The 18797-nt window shown below is 40.6% G+C and overlaps 1 protein-coding gene across 3 annotated transcripts in view; it reads right to left on the bottom strand.

The window, feature by feature from the left end:
• LOC112254231 (sodium-coupled neutral amino acid transporter 3-like) overlaps positions 1–15460 on the bottom strand; it is a 63704-nt gene extending 48244 nt beyond the window's left edge. For 2 of the 3 annotated variants that reach the window (XM_042324223.1, XM_042324225.1), the window contains exon 1: positions 14934–15223. The gene's annotated coding sequence lies outside the window, so the exon portion shown is untranslated. Of the gene's footprint in view, positions 1–14933; positions 15224–15360 lie in introns of those variants that run through there. The other variant, XM_042324224.1, reaches the window with a different exon arrangement.
• Between the last annotated feature and the right edge of the window lie 3337 nt (positions 15461–18797).

The following is an 18797-nucleotide window of genomic DNA, read 5'->3' as shown; positions in this document are numbered from 1 at the left end:
TCTGCGGTCCAACTCATCCCAAACCATCTCAATTGGCAAAGCAAAAATCTCATATTTGGACTAATCAGACCAAAGGACAGATTTCCACCGGTGTAATGGCCATTGCTCGTGTTTATTGGCCCAAACAAGTCTCTTCTTTTATTGGTGTCATTTAGCAGTGGTTTCTTTGCAGCAATTCGACAAGGAAGGCCTGAGTCATGCAGTCTCCTCTGAACAGTTGATGTTGAGATGTGTCTGTTTATTTGGGCTGCAATTTCTTAGCTGAAGCTCGAATGAACTTATCCTCTGCAGCAGAGGTAACTCTGGGTCTGCCTTTCCTGTGGCGGTCCTCATGAGAGCCAGGTTCATCATACTGCTTGATGTTTTTTGCGACTGCACTTGAAGAAACTGTTAGGAGAATTAAGTACTCATGTTCTTTAACCAATTAAATTAAATTAGTCTGTTAAATCAGGATTTGTAGGATACTGATAGAAATTAAAACAGACAGAGGCTCAGTCTACAATAGTCAAATGTTTATTCACGGGAACGTTCTCCCTATCATTCCCGGTACATTGGTCTATATACCTCACATTTCGTCATAAATGTCCCTCCTCCTCTCAGATACTATGGCAATATAGTTCACAAGCCTTCTCACATAGTCTGCCACCTGTTAAATAATCTACTACAAGCCCAAGGTCTCTCCCCTCCCTAGGTGGGGACAGAATGTCCTGTCAGGAACACAGTATTCCAGCTGGTCTGACGATAGCTCCATTAGTTTCTAACAAGGAACAGAAAGTCCTTGTTCTAATTCAGAACTAAAACTACACACATTATATTCAGTGTTATGATTATAATAAGATTCATACATTCATACAGTGACAGAGTAGTATTCTGTTTAGTTATAGTTCTACGTTAAATGTATACATCATTTAGTCATTATTCATAAAAATCCCATAACAGAAACTTTCAACGTTCTTGAAATGTTCCTGATTGACTGACCTTCATGTCTTAAAGTAATGATGGGCTGTTGTTTGTCTTTGCTTATTTGAGCTGTTCTTGCCATAATATGGACTTGGTCTTTTACCAAATAGGGCTATCTTCTGTATACCAACCCTACCTTGTCACAACACAACTGATTGGCTCAAATGCATTAAGAAGGAAAGAAATTCGACAAATTAACTTTTAACAAGGTACACCTTTTAATGGAAATGCATTCCAGGTGACTACCTGTCGAAGCTGGTTCAGAGAATGCCAAGAGTGTGCAGCGCTGTCATCAAGGCAAAGGGTGGCTACTTTGAAGAATCTGTTTGTTCAACACTTTTTTTGGTTACTACATGATGCCATATGTGTTATTTCATAGTTTTGATGTCTTCGATATTATTCTACAATGTAGAAAATAGTAAAAAAAGAAAGAAAAACCCTTAAAAATAATAGGTGTGTCCAAACTCTTAACTGGTACTGTATATACACGGAACAAAAATAGAAGATCTCCGCTATACATAGAATCTCTCTGTGACCGCCGATAACTTCAGTACAAAATAAGTTTCCAATGTCTTTGCACTTGATACAAACAAGTGACATATAACAACATGCTTCAAATAAAAACCGAGATGACTGCATTAAAATATAAACAGTAGGCCAGGGATACTCAACTCTGACCCTGTGAGGTCCGGAGACGGCTGGTTTTCTGTTCTAACTGATAATGAATTGCACACACCTGGTGTCCCAGGTCTAAATCAGTCTCTGACTAGAGGGGAACAATGAAAAAATGCAGTGGAACTGGCTTCAAGGTCCAGCGTTGAGTTTAAGCGCTGTGGACGTTTTGACCCCCATTTCATCTTTGATCCTCCATCCCGTTCTCACAGTACCAGGGCCATCGTGGATGCGTGAGCTGAGAGAACCCAAAGAAGTGTGCATGGGGATACATACACAAAGAGCACGGCAAAGTGGACTGAATCTAGCGCCAGAGCCGATGGGAATGGGGTGCCTCTATGCCATGGGCAGTCAGTCCACGTTGAGATGTAGAGCTGATAATCTCAAGTGCAGCTGTTCCACTCGGTTACACCACGTCTCATCAAATTCAGCCACGTCAGGCGACAATCGTTATAGCTTGCTGGAAACCATTGAAATGTACTGAAGCCGGGGTGATATTTGATATGTTACCCAGTGGTCTCACTGTAATGGAAAACCATGATACTTTACATAGACCATTAGATAGAATGGTGTAATAATACACCCCCTAATGGCTAAAGCTCTGCGACAGCACACTGTATAGAACGTGAAGTCTACACGCAGTAGGTTAAAAAAGGCTGAGCGTCATAAGAATATCCCTAGAATAGGGATGCCTCATCAGTTGCACAACTGAATGTATTCGACCTCAAAAACCAAGCAAACACAGAGCAACCAAAAGCATTTTCAAACCCGGTAAAAAAAAAAAAAAAAATGTGAAAATGGTTTTACGTAAATTAACCCCTTTCTTTCAAAACCTGGTTTCAGCAAAGCCAACACAAGCCATTTAGTAATGCAAAATCCCCCCTCTCCTCAATGGTCTGGTTCGGACATTGAGCCAAAACCAATTTTGCAGGCACAAGAAAATCCCTCAGCCTGAGGGAGTCGTGAGGAAAACATTGGAACATTGTTCTTAGAAGCAACAGGGGCGAAATGTCAACTTACTGCAAAGTGACTAATCAACCTACATGAAAGGACTGGTATACAAAATAAAATGTCAGTGGCACTGAAATAAACACATACCCAGCTGAGAATTTTTATGAAAGAAATAAACCTCCCGAGCTGACTTCATTATAGAGGTTACATAGAGGGAACATTGCTCTAAGTAACAGCCTGGCAACAGAGTGTTAGCCACAGAGCCACTTTGCAATTAGGCTCCAGGCGCTACTTCGCTTCTTCTGACACTTGAGGCACAACTTTGGGTCTGAGCCCAGGTCAGGATGGCTCCATTGGCTCTGCTTACACTTGTGACTTCACAAGCTACTAGTGATGTGCAGTTTGCGAACGATTCATTCTTTATGAAAGACTCTTTACTGACTGGGGAGTCATGATTTATTTTTCTGACGGACTCGTTCAATTTCGCCGTTCATTTGACCTGCTAGTGCCGGCCGCAATGAGTCCTACAGCAGGATTAATCCTGCTCCTCCAGGCTCAGCGGCTCCAGAGACATGCTCCAACCACCAAGTGCCAACTGTCTGTAATATGCGTGCAGGGAAATAGATCATGAGCATAAAGAAGAAAAATACATGTTTAGAACTGATAATTGATCACGTTGCAAGAATAAATGAAACGAATTGCCAATTGAATGTTATGGACACAGCTTTGTAGAACCAAAACATACACAGCCTCTGCTCAACAAACTCGAGAACAAATCGTTTTGGGGGCTGTAGTTCGCGAACAACTTTGCTTATCAGCCTCGCGGCAGTCAATTAAGAGGTTAATGTATTCCGTCAACAGTCGCTCAAAGTTTAGTTCAATCGTGGCCACAACTAGACCTTGTTAATTTTGTCATTCTTTATTTAACCTTTATTTAACTAGACAAGTCAGTTAAGAACAAATTCCTATTTACAATGACGGCCTACACCGGCCAAACCCTAACCAGGACGACGCTGGGCCAATTGTACGCCGCCCTATGGACTGATCACGGCCGGTTTTGATACAGCCCGGGATCGAAACAGGGTCTGTAGTTTCAAATGTATTAAGAAATAATCGTATTTGTATGCCTAGCAATGAACACATGTACATGATTTAAATCACAAGTTTACGAGTCTATCACAAATGACAGCTCAAATAAGTCCCGTATGGTGAACGACATGTGAACGAGAGGCTAGTTCATCGTTCACCGATAGGGGTCCTGAGTGCTCTGGGCATTATTGACTCTAATGAAAGAAATTAGTCAAAATATTATTTATTTTAACTGAAATCCCCATCACTACAAACTGAGATGTAGGATCTTAATTTGATCGCCCTGTTGCAGAAGAACTTTCCTGCAATGCAGGAAATCTAAAACTATTGTCTATTTAAAATGGCTTCTGAAGTTTGTCATTTACACCTTGAAACGTTGGACTTGTTTTTCCCTTACGAAAAATGTATCAACACACAAAATTTGCCATGAATTATAATCCACATAATACTTCACATTTCCTGTTGCTGCAGGATTATTTTCAGTAGCAAACTGGCTCAAATTAAGTCCTGACATACACAACTCTGTAACATCACACAGTGTCTGTATCGGTCTATTTGACTTTTCACTGCGCAACACTCTGATTTACTACTCCCCTTATTCAAAGCCCCTGTCAAAATAAACACCTGCATCCATTACAGTGAGCTCATTGGTTGACGGTTGTTGTGTTTTAATGGACAGATACAGGAAACTGACAAAATAAGGGAAACACCAACATAAAGTGAATTGACAAAATAAGGGAAACATAAAGTGTCTTAACAGGGCGTTGGATCACCACGGGCCCGAACAGCTTCAATGCGCCTTGACATAGATTCTACAAGTGTTTGGAACTCTATTGGAAGGATGCAACACCATTCTTCAATGAGAAAATCCATCATTTGGTGTTTTGTTGATGGTGGTGGAAAGCGCTGTCTCAGGCAGCTGCTCCAGAATCTCCCATAAGTGTTCAATTAGGTTAAGATCTGGTGATGGAGACGGCCATGGCAGATGGTTTATATCGTTTTCAGAGATTCAGAGACCACTCTGGGAATTGTCATCCAAAAAATTGGCAGACTCCAGCCACCCAAGCCATAGACTGTTCTCTCTGCTACCGCACGGCAAGCGGTACCAGTGCACCAACTTTTGAACCAACAGGACCCTGAACAGCTTCTACCCCCGGTACTGAGGTAGAAGCTGTTACTCTGTACTGGAACTCTCTGTATATAGCCATGGTATTTTTATTTGTTATTGTTATTTATTCCTCGTGTCACTATTTCTATTATTTATTTGTATTTTTGTATATTTTCTTTTACTCCGCATTGTTGTAAAAGGACAAGATATTTCCCCCATGCTTCCTGAAGCACCTCCCACAAGTTGGATTGGCTTGATGGGCACTTCTTAAGTATCATACGGTCAAGCTGCTCCCACAACAGCTCAATAGGGTTGATATCCGGTGACTGTGCTGGCCACTCCATTATAGACAGAATACCATCTGACTGCTTCTTCCCTAAATAGTTATTGCATAGTTTGGAGCTGTGCTTTGGGTCATTGTCCTGTTGTAGGAGGAAATTAGGCCCAATTAAGTGCCGTCCACAGGGTTTGGCATGGCGTTGCAAAATGGAGTGATAGCCTCCCTTTTTCAAGATCCCTTTTACCCTGTACAAATCTCCCACTTTACCACCATTTAAGCACCCCCAGACCATCACATTGCCTCCACCATGCTTGACAGACGGAGTCAAGCACTCCTCCAGCATCTTTTCAAATGTTCTTCTTTGTGATCCGAACACCTCAAACTGAGATGCGTCTGTCCATAACACTTTTTCCCAATGTTCCTCTCTCCAGTGTCTGGGTTCTTTTGCCAATATTAATCTTTTCTTTTTATTGGCCAGTCTGAGATATGCCTTTTTCTTTGCAACTCTGCCTAGAAGGCCAGCATCCCGGAGTCGCCTCTTCACTGTTGACGTTGAGACTAGTGTTTTGCAGGTACTATTTAATGAAGCTGCCAGTTGAGGACTTGTGAGGCGTCTGGTTCTCAAACTAGACACTCTAATGTACTTGTCCTCTTGCTCAGTTGTGCACCGGGGCCTCCCACTCCTCTTTCTATTCTGGTTAGGGCCAGTTTGTGCTGCTCTGTGAAGGGAGTAGTATACAGAGTTGTACAAGATCTTCAGTTTCTTGGCAATTTCTTGCATGGAATAGCCTTCATTTCTCAGAACAAGAATAAACTGACGAGTTGCAGAAGAATGTATTATTTCTGGCCATTTTGAGCCTGTAATCGAACCCAAAAATGCTGATGCTCCAGATACTGAACTAGTCTAAAGAAGGCCAGTTGTATTCTTTAACCAGAACAACAATTTTCAGCTGTGCTAACATAATTGCAAAAGGGTTTTCTAATGGTCAATTAGCATTTTAAAATGATCAACTTGGATTAGCTAACACAACGTGCCATTGGAACACAGGAGTGATGATTGCTGATAATGGGCCTCTGTACGCCTATGTAGATATTCCATTAAAAAATCAGCCGTTTCCAGCTACAATAGTCATTTACAACATTAACCATGTCTACACTGTATTTCTGATCTATTTGATGTTATTTTAATGGCCAAAACATTTTTGCTTTTCTTTCAAAAACAAGGACATTTCTAAGTGACCCCAAACATTTGAACGGTAGTGTATATTAATACAGAATGTGATAAGGTCAGGTCTGAAGGGGGCCTGTCTGGCCTAGATAGAGAAAGGACTGGGATAAGAATGAACTCCACTTTAACGGAGCCGGATGCTTGGCTCAAACAGAACTATTCACAGGGCTTTTCACTTCAGACTGACAGGAGAGCACAGCTGGGCCCCTTTCCCATCCAGCCTGGTCCCCAGCCCCCCACCAATCACATCTTGAATACTGAGCCAGGTCAACCAAATCATCTACTCCAGTGGTCACCAATCGGTCGATCGCAAGGCCTTCCTAGTCTACCATCAAACATTTCTGTATTATTCTTTTTTCCTTTTAGCGCTGTTGGCAGTAGGTGTACTTGATTCAGCTGCCCTAGCACCGGGATGGGAAAGTGTTCCCATTTTTAACCATTTCATGTGTCTGAAGGTGTAACTCTGCAAACCCGGCAGGCCCAGAGAGCAAATCAAGTGCACCTATAGGCCTACTACTGGCCAATCAGATAGCTCAGACGACCGTGTCTGCACAGTTTTCCCAAGCCATAGGATGTAAAAAGAAGCCTTGAGCGCACAGCAAAATTGATTCTGTGAGATTTCGAAACGTTTAAAACCTTGACTTGACCGAGACGCAATGAACAACAAAGAGCTGCTGTTTTTATAAGTAAGTTCCTGTTTAAGTTGTTATTCAGCACTGTCAACACTTTGTTCAACAATTTTATAAGCCATTGTTTGTTCTCCCTACTTCCACTCACGCTACAACCAGAACTGAATGAGTACAGCAAAGTGTTCCGATAAGCTTGCATGGTTATTAATATCAAGGAATATTTCACTTTCTCTGGTCATATGAATAACAACATGAATTGGTGCATGAGGCAGTAATAATGCAGTGCGACTTGAGTTTCGCCATCAGCTGGAAGACTGGAAGACCTTTCCACAGTGGAGGGAGGGACAGCGGAGGGACAGTTAGTCAGCCTCACCGATACAGACTCATTGCTGCTCTCCCTTCCTCTCTCCCTTCAGACTGACCATCAGATGCAGGCCATCAGTCCAGTAAAATTTTAAAAAACAAATTATTACGCTCACTCAGCTGTGCCTCACAAGTAATACAACAAATTATCTACTACCAGTGTGATCATATACCTACAATTTGGAAATCATTTCTACATTGTCTGAGAAGAACAACATTGGTAGGGCAATTCAAGCATAGCCAATATGCTGTGATAATGGATTGAGCCTAAAGCCTACCAACAAATTCTCACAGTCTCAGGTCCGAATTAGATGCTTATCCATGTTTCTTAAACGTCACATTTAGAAATTGTTTCAAATGTCACATTTTGAAGTGTTTAAGGTGAGTTTAGGCATTAACTCCGAAATCTTAAGGTTAGACATGAACTCTAAATGGTTAAGGCAAGGGTTAAGGTTTGGGATAGGCTAAAACAAAAATCTCAAAAACAACTTTCTATTGCTGGATTCAAACACATGCAACCTTTTGCACCAGAGGCAGATGCTTACACCCATCCACAACATCCACAACACTCTAGCAAAACCAAAACCTACTTGAAGGTAACATCGCTCACTGTTGCCCCCTAGTGGCCAATTTCCAAGTCATTTCCCAATATCCTCAGAATTGGATGGACTTCTAATACTGACTTGTATAATGGGTGACCTGGCTGAGCCTACTGCACAAACCTTATTGCTACGGAACAGTTATTTTTTTTTTTTCAGTGCCTGAAGCAGTTAACTTTTTTTTTCTTTTTTTTCCCCGTTTTCTCTCCAATTTCATGGTATCCAATTGTTTAGTAGCTACTATCTTGTCTCATCGCTACAACTCCCGTACGGGCTCAGGAGAGACGAAGGTTGAAAGTCATGCGTCCTCCAATACACAACCCAACCAAGCCACACTGCTTCTTAACACAGCGCGCATCCAACCCGTAAGCCAGCCGCACCAATGTGTCGGAGGAAACACAGTGCACCTGGCAACCTTGGTTAGCGCGCATTGCCCCCGGCCCGCCACAGGAGTCGCTGGTGCGCGATGAGACAAGGATATCCCTACCGGCCAACCCCTTCCTAACCCGGACGACGCTAGGCCAATTGTGCGTCGCCCCACGGACCTCCCGGTCGCGGCTGGTTACAACAGAGCCTGGGCGCGAACCCAGAGTCTCTGGTGGCACAGCTGGCGCTTAACCACTGCGTGACCCGGGAGGCCCTTGAAATGTTTTTAATAGGTTAGTGTTGCATAGGCTTATGTTCTTTAAATTATATCTGTTCAAATAATGTAATCTGAGCGGTAGATCTTTGGGCCTGCTTTTGGACTCAGAAAGTGATCTTGACTCAGAAAGGGTTGGTGACCACTGATCTAATCCAATCCGTCATGCCCTAGCTGGGGGATCATTGACCGTGGCCCTGCTTATCTGCCCTGTTCTCCAGCCTCATGAACCCTGACCCTGCTCCTCGTGTTGGTTAGTAGTGTTTAGATAAAGGCCAAAGTCGAAAGCATCACACCCCAGCTCCTGTCCCGGGAAATCATGGAGGACACTCATGCAGGTCTAGAGTCAAACTCCACCAAAAGAAATATGTGCCCCAGCTAGCCAGAAACACTTATCAGTTTCAATTGAAATCTACTGGTCCACACGGAAATGTACTGAAATGTCATTTCAACCGATTATGTTAAAAAAAATACCTTTCAATGGTCATCTCAAGGGCAGTAAAATAGGAAGACTTGACACATGGCAGACTGTGCTCAAACTAACCTAAGTGGAGCGAGCATTAGTGTAACATTAGTGTCAATGACCACATTCATTTCGGGATTTATGACAGATTTCTTGAGTGATTTTAGATTCATTCAGACTATTTTGAGGCGTTTCAAGACAGACAAAGAGTACTAATTGCTGCTATTTTCATATGTATATATATAAAACGGACTCTCCTTAACTATCTTGTTATCTTGTGTTCTCTCTTCATTCGATAGGCTACATCAATATGAAGGCTTCATTGTATTACGCATGGCTTTCTCCCGATCAAATAATGAATGTAACAGAGTTCCATCTCAAATCAAATCGAATCAAATCTATTTGTCACATGCAGATGTTAATGCGAGTGTAGCGAAATGCGTTTATGATCACTACACTTGATGTAAAGCTACAAGATGACATAGCCTCATTCTGTTCAGAACAACCCAGGGTACGTTTGTTGTGTTGTGAAGAAGACTTGCCGCGGACCACGCATCTGAATGCACTGGTGACTTCACATGCGTCACTAAAATTACGATCATCTTCTCTTGCGGTGTTAGTGAAAGCCTAACACCATTTAAATCCTACTTTATAATTTAGCTAGCCATGTTGAACAGAACAAGCTTTCAAATGATGACCACGTGACCCAGATTGAGATGTATAAATGGACTGCTTTTGGATTGCGTGAACAACAACAGTAATTGTGTAAAGGCAGGGATTCAGGGGTGTGTTCTAAAGAAAACTACTAGAAGTGTCTTTGCTTTAGTTCCTCAACGGCACAGCTAGGAGAGCTCAAATTGCACGTTATAGTTAAAGATTCATCTCCGAGTCATAAAAGTACATTGAAATTAGGAACTATGCAAACTTTGGAGCGTTGTGTGGCAACTTGGAAACATCAATTAGATCTCTCACTCAAACCCGTCTCGTTTTTTCCCCCATTGTTTTTTGTCTTATTCAGTAAAGGATTTTACTTCCAAACTCACATATTCAGTAGGCTATGGTGGTTTATATACTGTTAGCTTTGTAACACCAAACTAATGGCAACTGAGCTGCCACCAAAGTGAAGGAGACAAAACCTTAAATTTGTTGGAGTATTGAAACACATCCTGAGCTATTTTGAAACCTTACATGGTGTGCTGTAACACCACTTAATCAACTGTTGTGCAACACCTTGCCAGGGACTGGGAGCACTGACGGAAATGGTTGAAAACCCTATTTTGGTATTTCGAGTTCTGTTCAGCACAGAATTAGATACTTTATTTTTTGGTGTTGCTTCCTCTCACTGTAGCTTCTAAAAACTATAATGGTGTTTCAAATCCTGTCTACTGCAGAATGAGATCACTTCTTCTAGAGTGTTTTCATGTTTAACATGGATTTATGTGTCTGATCATTTGCCAGTTTAACCCATTTTGGCAGACATTGTTGCGCAAAGTTCTCAATACACCAGCAGTAGCTAGAAGTTTGCAGGATACTGTATTTGATGACACCATTAAAAGTTGGAAAAGCGGGAATGGGTCGACCTCATCGTTGTTTTGATATCCTTTGGTTATCCTCATAAAATATACTTACATTTCGAGCAACATATTAAGTTGGATTTATTCTTAAATGTTTTTGGTCAAATGAAATGAACAAATCATTGAAATGACTTGCATTCAGTACATGTTTTTTTTTGTCAATTTCAAATCACCCCAGAATTATTACTTTTTTTGCTGTGAAATGCAACATGAAATGTAACCTACGATCAGGGTTCAATTCCCGCTTCTGCCTGTCCCAATTTGACTCCTTCTCAGTAGCGGTGCGTGGGTAAAATCCCTTGGGAAGCCATGCCAGGGGGAAAAGGCCATATTACAACCTACATGTTGTGATAATTGCGTTGTTTGCTCTATAACCTGTTAGTTCATATGCCTTTCCACCGTGATATTCAGGCCTAGGCCGAGACAATAAGAAGTCACAGTGGCAGAATAAATTCAATCACACCTTTGTTTTATCACAAAACCAGAGAGTCCACAAAGCATATTGCATTTAACAAACAGTTACATGACCTACAGCATGGTCAATCAAGTTAATGTTTCCGACATATTCGGACTTCTAAACAACTATTGATTTAGAACACCGGAGAATTACTGCAACTCGCAACCAAATCAGGAGCTGTCACCACTAGCACCATTTCAGCTTTTGAACATCATCACCTATGCTTAGTCTAATACAGTGACAACTAAAAGATTCCAAAAACAATTTAGTCCAATTAATGTAAGGTAGATATGATGTGGCTTCCCATGGTACTGATTTCTTTGTGTGTGTGTGTGTGTGTGTGTGTGTGTGTGTGTGTGTGTGTGTGTGTGTGTGTGTGTGTGTGTGTGTGTGTGTGTGTGCGTAAGTAGAAAACATGTTGACTCACCTGACTTATAGAGAAACGCCAATGCCCTCCCCTCTCTTTCATGTTGCCAAAAAAGTCTATGACTGTCATACAGTACACGCTTTTAGTTTTTGTTGTCCAAGTCTACATGGCTAAAATGCTTGCTCGCTACCCTAACTTCCTTTCATGTGCAACGATTGGCCAGCTGGTTGACATTAGTCTACAACTAGCTACTTCCATCCTCTCAGGCCAGAGGCACAATGTAGGAATTTTAATTCATTAAAACCACAAGTCCAAATCCCTATCTCCATCCATGGCTAATTTAGGAAAGGGTCCATTTTAGCTAGCTAGCCACCAGAGGACAACAACACAACGAGATGCAACAATTCATTTTTTTTTCTGTCAATGACGTTTGGCCTGATGTGCTGGGAATGGTGACACTCTTTTTGGTACGCCAGGCCCATTTACAGTTGAGTGCACTCAGTTTAGCTCAACGCTGAGTGGTTATTAATGTTGGGGGGGGTTATCAAGTGAGGCTAAATGCTACCGGCAGCAACAATGGCATACTGTTTTTGACCAGACAGAATTAGGCAGATGGTTGATGATATAACTAGATATTATCTATATTATCTGACTGAGCATACAAGCATACAAGTATCTAAGTATCTGACTGAGCGGTGGTAGGCAGAAGCAGGCGCGTAAACATTCATTCAAACAGCACTTTCGTGCGTTTTGCCAGCAGCTCTTCGTTGTGCGTCAAGCATTGCGCTGTTTATGACTTCAAGTCTATCAACTCCCGAGATGAGGCTGGTGTAACCGAAGTGAAATGGCTAGCTAGTTAGCGCGCGCTAATAGCATTTCAAACATCACTCGCTCTGAGCCTTCTAGTAGTTGTTCCCCTTGCTCTGCATGGGTAACGCTGCTTGGATGGTGGCTGTTGTCATTGTGTTTCTGGTTCGAGCCCAGGGAGGAGCGAGGAGAGGGACGGAAGCTATACTGTTACACTGGCAATAATAAAGTGCCTATAAGAACATCTAATAGTCAAAGGTTAATGAAATACAAATGGTATAGAGGGAAATAGTCCTATAATTCCTATAATAACTACAACCTAAAACTTCTTACCTGGGAATATTTAAGACTCATGTTAAATGGAACCACCAGCTTTCATATGTTCTCATGTTCTGAGCAAGGAACTGAAACGTTAGCTTTCTTACATAGCACATATTGCACTTTTACTTTCTTCTCCAACTCTTTGTTTTTGCATTATTTAAACCAAATTGAACATGTTTCATTATTTACTTGAGGCTAAATTTATTTTATTGATGTATTATATTAAGTTAAAATAGGTGTTCATTCAGTATTGTAATTGTTGTAATTGTCATTATTACAAATAAATATAAAAAAATTGGCAGATTAATCGGTATCGGCTTTTTTGGTCCTCCAATAATCGGTATCGGCGTTAAAAAAGGGGCGCTGTTTCCCTGACTTGGATGCTTTCTCCAGTGAGATACATTCAGAGTTTGCCAAAAGGCACCTAAAGACTCTCAGACCATGAGAAACAAGATTCTCTGGTCTGATGAAACAAAGATTGAACTCTTTGGCCTGAATGCCAAGCGTCACGTCTGGAGAAAACCTGGCACCATCCCTACGGTGAAGCATGGTGGTGGCAACATCATGCTGTGGGGATGTTTTTCAACAGCAGGGACTGGGAGACTAGTCAAGATCGAGGGAAAGATGAACAGAGCAAAGTACAGAGAGTTCCTTGATGAAAATCTGCTCCAGCGCTCTCAAGACCTCAGACCCAGGCGAAGGTTCACCTTCCAACAGATGTGCTAAGCACATAGCCAAGATAACACATGAGTGGCTTCGGGACATGTCTCTGAATGTCCTTGAGTGGCCCAGCCAGAGCCTGGACTTGAACCCAATCGAACATCTCTGGAGAGACCTGAAAATAGCTGTGCAGCAACGCTCCCCATCCAACCTGACAGAGCTTGAGAGGATCTGCAGAGAAGAATGGGAGAAACTCCCCAAATACAAGTGTGCCAAGCTTGTAGCGTCATACCCAAGAAGACTCAAGGTTGTAATCGCTGCCAAAGGTACTTCAACAAAGTACTGAGTAAAGGGTCTGAATACTTATGTAAATGTGATATTTCCATTTTTTTGCAAATATTTATTTTGCGAAAATCATACATTTTAGAATAAGTTTGTAAACATAACAAAATGTGGAAAAAGTCAAGGGGTCTGAATACTTTCCGAAGGCACTGTAAATTATTTTATGTTTTTTGGCATCCATGAATACACACCACTGCTCCTTCTCCATCTCCTCCTGTTCCTCATCTATCAATGGTGGGAAAAGTACCCAATTGTTATACTTGAGTAAAAGTAAAGTTACGTTAATAGATAATGACTCAAGTAAAAGTGAAAGTTACTCAGTGAAATACTACTTGAGTAAAAGTCTAAAAAATATTTGGTTTTAAATATACTTAAGTATCAAAAGTAAATGTAATTGATAAAATGTACTTAATCAAAAGTAAAAGTATAAATCATTTCAAATTCCTTACATTAAGCAATCCGGACTGCACCATTTTCTAGTTTTTTATTTATTTACGAAAAGCCAGGGGCACACTCCAACACTCAGGCATAATTTACAAGCAAAGCATTTGTGTTTAGTGAGTCCGCCAGATCAGAGGCAGTAGGGATGACCGCCAGATCAGAGGAAGTATGGATGATTTTATAAGTGTGTGAATTGGACCATTTTCTTGTCCTGCTAAGCATTCAAAATGTAACAAGTACTTTTAGGTGTCAGGGAAAATGTATGGAGTATGAAGTACATTATTTTCTTTAGGAATGTAGTGAAGTAAAAGTTGTCCAAAAAAAATTAAATAGTAAAGTACAGATACCAAAAAACGACTTAATTAGTACTTGAAAGGACTTTTACTTAAGTACTTTACACCACTGTAATCTATAAAGCATAAAAAAGGATGGAATGCCACCCAAAAATATTCTCCATAGAGAATTGGAATTCATAGAGAATTATCAATTGCAAATGGTTTTTCGTCTAAATTTTGATCGTCAATCAATATTTAGACGAAAAACCATTTGCAATTCTTAATCATTTGATTGTAGCAGCTACAGAGTATGACATTTTTTTGAAACATATATTGTGTTTAAAAAAATTAAACAATGAAATTAACTTACAATTGACTCCTTCGAAGAAGGCAGATGGTGTCGAAATTTACGCGTCGCGGAAAATTAAGATGATCAAAATAAATACAATAAGGATAAATAGACAAATTAAATCGTACATATGATATCAAGAAATTGTTCATTCATGTGAATGACTATTAAAACATTTTTTATTGTCTTTAACAATGTGTTGACGCTCACTTAGGTTAATTTCATGAATGCAATTCTCGTGCTATAAAAAGTTTGTATTAATTATGTTGGCTACTAAATTGTGGAACAATCGATCAAAACTTTTGAACATTTCACAAGTCACAGGAATATGAAACACTGGAATATGCTTAAATCTTACCAGTTGAGTCGAGTGCCACGCTGGTTTCGAATGAATTCCGCGATTAATGAGACATTTTACACGTCTACTTTATCTCGATACTTTCCTCTTCTGTTTCTTGACTCCTAGGTCTCTTCTCTGTATACGCTCTTCGGTAAACGCGCGCACTCAATTATCTCTCGTAGTAGCCTAACAGAAAATTGTCGATTGAGATATTAACTGCATTTGTACATGGTCTACTGTATGGCTGAGCTGTGGGGCTCGTTTAAGTTCCGCCTCCTTCCCTAGATACTGTTCGTTCATGCTTCCCACTCTCTGCGCCCGGTGAGAAAATGATACGGAAAATTGGCTCTCATTTCGCTCATCTCTTTGCTTTCATGTTCTGCCTGTAACACGAACACACATACACACACGTGCACACAAAACATACACACAATTGTACACTCACCATATGCTTCTGTTACTCTGTTCTTTATTGTACTCTTGTTATTACCTATCCCCATGCCTAGTCACTGCTTTCATGTAGGCCACATATCTCAATTGCCTCGTACCCCTGCACATTGATCTGGTACTGGTACACCCTGTAGGCTAGCTCCATACTTGTGTATTTGAGTTGATTCCTCTTGTGTTACCATTCTTGGTAACACTTCCTTTTAAGGGATCCTTATTACAGTTTAATTACATGTGTAATTACACGGTAGCAAGTATTATAGTTAACAGTAACAACTCATAGATACTGAAGTGATAATGCCAGGGAAGCCGGTGTTTGGAGGATAACAATGGGTTACCAACATATTCAAATAATGAATGACATATTTTAATAAAAAAACTTTATTTTGAATAATTGATTCATACTATTTCATCCTTCCACAAGATATAGTCCCAACACAAATCTAGGGTTGCTAGAGACGTAACCCAGTTGTTCAGTCTTTTTGTTCTGTATCTATGACTGGCAACGTTCTTATCCTTTGCTTGCTAGCTAGCCAGCTACGGCTGACTTACAGTCACGTCAAAAGGCCAAAATAACAGCAAAGTAGCTGCATTTGCATTTGTTTAAACTGTTTTTGACCCATTAAGCTGCTCCCAACCCCTCCTGTCTCAACCACCAGTATTTATGATGCAGTAGTTTATGTGTCGGGGGCTAGGGTCAGTCTGTTATATCTGGAGTATTTCTCCTATCTTATCCGGTGTCCTGTGTGAATTTAAGTATGCTCTCTCTATTTCTCTCTCTCTTTTTCTCTCTTTCTTTCTTTCCCTCTTTCTTTCTTAAACTCTCTTGGAGGACCAGAGCCCTAGGACCATGCCTCAGGACTACCTGGCCTGATGACTCCTTGCTGTCCCCAGTCCACCTGGCCGTGCTGCTGCTCCAGTTTCAACTGTTCTGCCTGCTGCTATGGAACCCTGACCTGTTCACCGGAAGTGCTACCTGTCCCAGACCTGCTGTTTTCAACTCTCTAGAAACAGCAGGAGCGGTAGAGATACTCTGAATGATCGGCTATGAAAATCCAACTGACATTTACTCCTGAGGTTGCACCCTCGTCAACCACTGTGATTATTATTATTTGACCCTGTTGGTCATCTATGAACATTTGAACATCTTGGCCATGTTCTGTTATAATATACACCCGGCACAGCCACTGGCCACCCCTCATAGCCTGGTTCCTCTCTAGGTTTCTTCCTAGGTTCAGGCCTTTCTAGGGAGTTTTTCCTAGCCACCGTGCTTCTACACCTGCATTGCTTGCTGTTTGGTGTTTTAGGCTGGGTTTCTGTACAGCACTTTGTGACATCAGCTGATGTAAGAAGGGCTTTATAAATACATTTTATTGATTTTCAATTTACATTTATTTGTATATACCCATAAAAATAATTCCATCTGATTCATGATTTCGACTGGCTGAGAAATGCTGCCTGCCTATCTATCTCGTCCTGACTCCCGACACGTTCATTACTATTTTGACAGCAGGAGATCTAATTTGAATTTTGAAACAATGTTGCAAATGTCAGAGAGACAGACAGCAAGGTTTATACAAATCTCAGAAATGTTCATTTAAAATAAATGTGAGATAATGTCTAGATGCTTTTTATAGTGGAGTTCAAGTTTATAAATTGCCTGGCTGGGCTGAGACAGTGGATTGTGCAGTCAGATTGAACAGAGTAAATGGCATTTTAACATCATAGATTTAGCTGGTGGAAACAGCATTCAGGATTAGACCCACCCATTGTATAAAATTTGGTTGAGTTTACGAAAACAGATTTATTACGAATGTAATCCCAGATGAAGAATAAAACACAATTTTAAAGCACATGTAATATTTGCCTAAGTACAATGTAATTACTAGTTGTTACACAGGATTTAGCTTGTTAATGACGTGTATCTTGAGGGGTACTTACTTGTAACTAATGTGCACTTAGGCTCCCGAGTGGTGCAGTGGTCTAAGGCACTGCATCTCAGTGCTAGAGGCATCACTGCAGACCCTGGTTTGATCCAGGGCGGTATCACAACTTGCCATGATCGTTAGTCACATACGACGGCGCACAATTGGCACAGTGTCGTCCGGATTAGGGCAGGGTTTGGCCGGGGTAGGGCATCAAAGGTAAAATATTATTTTTTTCTTAACTGACTTAAATGTAAAAAATGTATGAATACTTATGCAGTACATTACCCATCCTGACAACCTGGCCCTCATTTTAAAGCTTCTGGAAGTAAGATCCAAGGGGGGGCACACTAGTACACCATAGATTACATGTACAATGTACAATGTAATTACTAGTTGTTACAAAGGTTTTAGCTAATTTTAATTAAGTTTATCTTTAAGAGTACTTACTTGTAATTATAGTGTACTGATAGCCAGTAGTTGAAAAAGTACTCAATTGTCATACTTGAGTAAAAATAAAGATATCTTAATAGAAGATGCCTGAAGTAAAAGTGAAAGTCACCCAGTAAAAAACTCTGAGTAAAAGTCTAAAAGTATTTTGTTTGAAATAAACTTAAATATCAAAAGTAAAACTATAAATAATTTCACATTCCTTATATTAAGCAAACCAGACAGAACAATAAAACAATAAACAAATATAATATATATATACTACTATAATATATACTGAGTCCACCGGGTCAGAGGCAGTAGGGATGACTAGGGATGTTCTCTTGATAAGTGAGTGAATTTGAACATTTTCCTGTCCTGCTAAGCATTCAAAATGTAATGACTATTTTTGGGTGTCAGGGAAAATGCATTGAGAGTAAAAAAGTAAATTATATTCTTTAGAACTGTAGTGGAGGAAATGTAAAAGTAGTAAAGTACAGATACTCAAAAAAACAACTTACGTTTTTTTACTTGAAGATCATCTCAATTTGTTATTTTTTTTCAGCCAGTAGCTTTGAAATGGTGCTCATGAGTGTTCCCCATTTTTTGCTTACTACATCGTCAAATTAAGTACCACGTCATCCATTTTGTATGATATGTTACATCCTGCAACAAAGAAATTGTGTGTGCCATTCGTAAGATAAGTTACGAATCCAATCCGTTCTATATGTCACAAATTTGTTGTGCTTAAGTTCCTGGAGTGCATCTTTAAGTTTCGGTACTTTTGTTTACACCACTGCCGATAGCATTCCAACACCATATTTCAGCCTGCACAAACCCTGTGATATGTGTTAGCCAACTGAGAACCGATCTCCTCTGCTTAGATCACTCTCTCTCTCCCGCTCTCACACAGAGAGCTATGATTCCGTGACTTCTAGCCCCTGCCTGGGACACTGCGGCCTGTGCCTTAACAACGGCTACCTTCTTTTCCTCATGCTAGTCTCCAGCCTCCAGGTTGTAATTTAACTTTGTTAGTTTTGTTGACTAGTTTAGCTAGCTGGCTTTTGTTTACTAGCTGGCC

This window comes from Oncorhynchus tshawytscha, linkage group LG07 (genome assembly GCF_018296145.1).
Source record: "Oncorhynchus tshawytscha isolate Ot180627B linkage group LG07, Otsh_v2.0, whole genome shotgun sequence".
Classification (NCBI taxonomy): domain Eukaryota; kingdom Metazoa; phylum Chordata; class Actinopteri; order Salmoniformes; family Salmonidae; genus Oncorhynchus; species Oncorhynchus tshawytscha.
The sequence above is the reverse complement of the archived record's forward strand: the minus strand, read 5'-3'. Positions and strand labels throughout refer to the sequence as shown.